Genomic DNA, 2,727 nt, shown 5'->3' with positions numbered 1-2,727 from the left:
GATGTAGATGGATTAATTTACTACACCACTGTCGTCACCTGGTTGAAAAAATATGCATCTTTACAGCCAGTAAAATATCTACCACGAATATATTTATCGTTTTGATGTACCTTATCGGGTTCATATTTTACCACTTTAAAGATGACGACAAAATAACTTGCACCAGTCGGCGCGAATGTGGTACGTTTCTTTTGCCCCCTACTTAGTAACTGTACACAGTGTGCGCTAGGGGAAGGGACCATTCGTGTGTTGCGCGGGAGGTTGCCAATACAAACACCCCCCACCTCTCTCTCTCTCTCTCTCTCTCTCTCTCTCTCTCTCTCTCTCTCTCTCTCTCTCTCTCTCTCTCTCTCTCTCTCTCTCTCTCTCTCTCTCTCTCTCTCTCTCTCTCTCTCTCTCTCTCTCTCTCTCTCTCTCTCTCTCTCTCTCTCTCTCTCTCTCTCTCTGCCTTTCCATTTTTTAGCGCCCGGGCTGCACGCATTACCTCATCATGTGTGATCAATTGGTTTAAAGAGTCACAATTTCTCAGCTCTCCTTGCTCAAAACTTTGATCACCTTCATTACCTGGGGTATTTGTTTCCGCAGGTGGTACGGTACCAAAAACATCACGAAAATGCTCATACCACTGTTCCATCGATATGTTGCATTGTCCACCAAGAGATGGTCGCACTGAACGGACTGTTTCCCAAAACTTTTTAGGGTCCTTTAAATTTGCATGCAATGACTCAACCACAGAATCTTTATATAATTCCTTTTTTTGCCTCAACAACTCTTTATATTCTCTGCGCTTCTGAGAATACTGCAATCTGTCTTCATCTTCGTCCGAATGGCTAGCCCTGCGAAGGAGTTGCCAAACAACTTGACGGCTCTGCCTACATTCAAGATCAAACCAAATTCTTCTTTTTTCTGAGCCGACAAATATAACCTTTCTCATGCAATCTCCAGCATAAAACAAACTTTCATTAAACTTTGCAAGCGACTGGTTGACATCAATATCAATGAGCACCGTTGCTTCTTCAATAATACCTTTAACATGGTCGCTCTGCATGTGACAGTGAAACTCTGCACATTTCTCTTCGTTCCATTGGTATTTCGAACAAGAATAGGGACGGGGCAGAGAGAGAGAGAGAGAGAGAGAGAGAGAGAGAGAGAGAGAGAGAGAGAGAGAGAGAGAGAGAGAGAGAGAGAGAGAGAGAGAAAGAGAGAGAGAGGGAGAGAGGGAGAGATAGAGAGAGAGTGCAAGTCTCCAAGAGCCGTCGTCAAGACCATATCGACTGACTGGAGGGGCGTGGCCAGTCTGTGCTGGGAATGTCACTGGTCTCTGCCTTGTGCTGGGAATGTCACTGGTCTCTGCACTGTGGTGTCAATGTCAGCTTCAGTTTGTTATTCTCATGGAGTCGTCACGGAAGACCGTTGCATGAATACAGTTCAGCACATTCTAACAGGCTGTCTTGACTTGAGGCCAAAGTCGACATCGTAAAGAACTTGCATGACCCAACTTCGTGAACTAAACTTCGCCAAATTGACCTGAGGCTTGACGTTACTCACCAATAGTGTGGTGGCCAAGACTGAGGCTTGACGTTACTCACCAATAGTGTGGTGGCCAAGACTGAGACTTGACGTTACTCACCAATAATGTGGTGGACAAGACTGAGGCTTGACGTTACTCACCAATAATGTGGTGGCCAAGACTGAGGCTTGACGTTACTCACCAATAATGTGGTGACCAAGACTGAGGCTTGACGTTACTCACCAATAATGTGGTGACCAAGACTGAGGCTTGACGTTACTCACCAATAATGTGGTGGCCAAGACTGAGGCTTGACGTTACTCACCAATAATGTGATGGCAAGACTGATGCTTGACGTTACTCACCAATAATGTGGTGGCCAAGACTGAGGCTTGACGTTACTCACCAATAATGTGGTGGCCAAGACTGAGGCTCGACGTTACTCACCAATAATGTGATGGCCAAGACTGAGGCTTGACGTTACTCACCAATAATGTGATGGCCAAGACTGAGGCTTGACGTTACTCACCAATAATGTGGTGGCCAAGACTGAGGCTTGACGTTACTCACCAATAATGTGGTGGCCAAGACTGAGGCTTGACGTTACTCACCAATAATGTGGTGGCCAAGACTGAGGCTTGACGTTACTCACCAATAATGTGGTGGCCAAGACTGAGGCTTGACGTTACTCACCAATAATGTGGTGGCCAAGACTGAGGCTTGACGTTACTCACCAATAATGTGGTGGCCAAGACTGAGGCTTGACGTTACTCACCAATAATGTGGTGGCCAAGACTGAGGATGTTTGTGACTGTGTGTTCCCTGGCATCCCTGGCCTTCACTATCTCTTGACGGCAGTAGTGTCCAGTTTACATTACTGACGAGTTAAATATCATTTGTATTCTCTGAGTGACAAGTTTTTGCTTGCCTTTGCTTCATTTAGTATATACATTATTGGATAACAGAAATCAATTCGTCTATTGCTGGACATTATTACATAAACCATCTTTTCTGAAGAACATAACAGTGGTAGAAATGTGCCCGCTTGTCTAGAGAAACCGCGATCACAATCCCAGGACGGGTACATAAGGAGAAATCTAGTAATCCCAGACGACAGCTTTCTATGTGTCGCTTTCAAATCACACCTTATTCACGTCTGAGTGAAAGCAGACAGTGTCTGTGGTATAACTAGTTCTCTCTGCGCTTACCTATCTTAA

Source organism: Littorina saxatilis, linkage group LG16 (genome assembly GCF_037325665.1).
Source record: "Littorina saxatilis isolate snail1 linkage group LG16, US_GU_Lsax_2.0, whole genome shotgun sequence".
NCBI classification, from domain to species: domain Eukaryota; kingdom Metazoa; phylum Mollusca; class Gastropoda; order Littorinimorpha; family Littorinidae; genus Littorina; species Littorina saxatilis.
Note: the sequence above shows the minus strand (reverse complement) of the source record.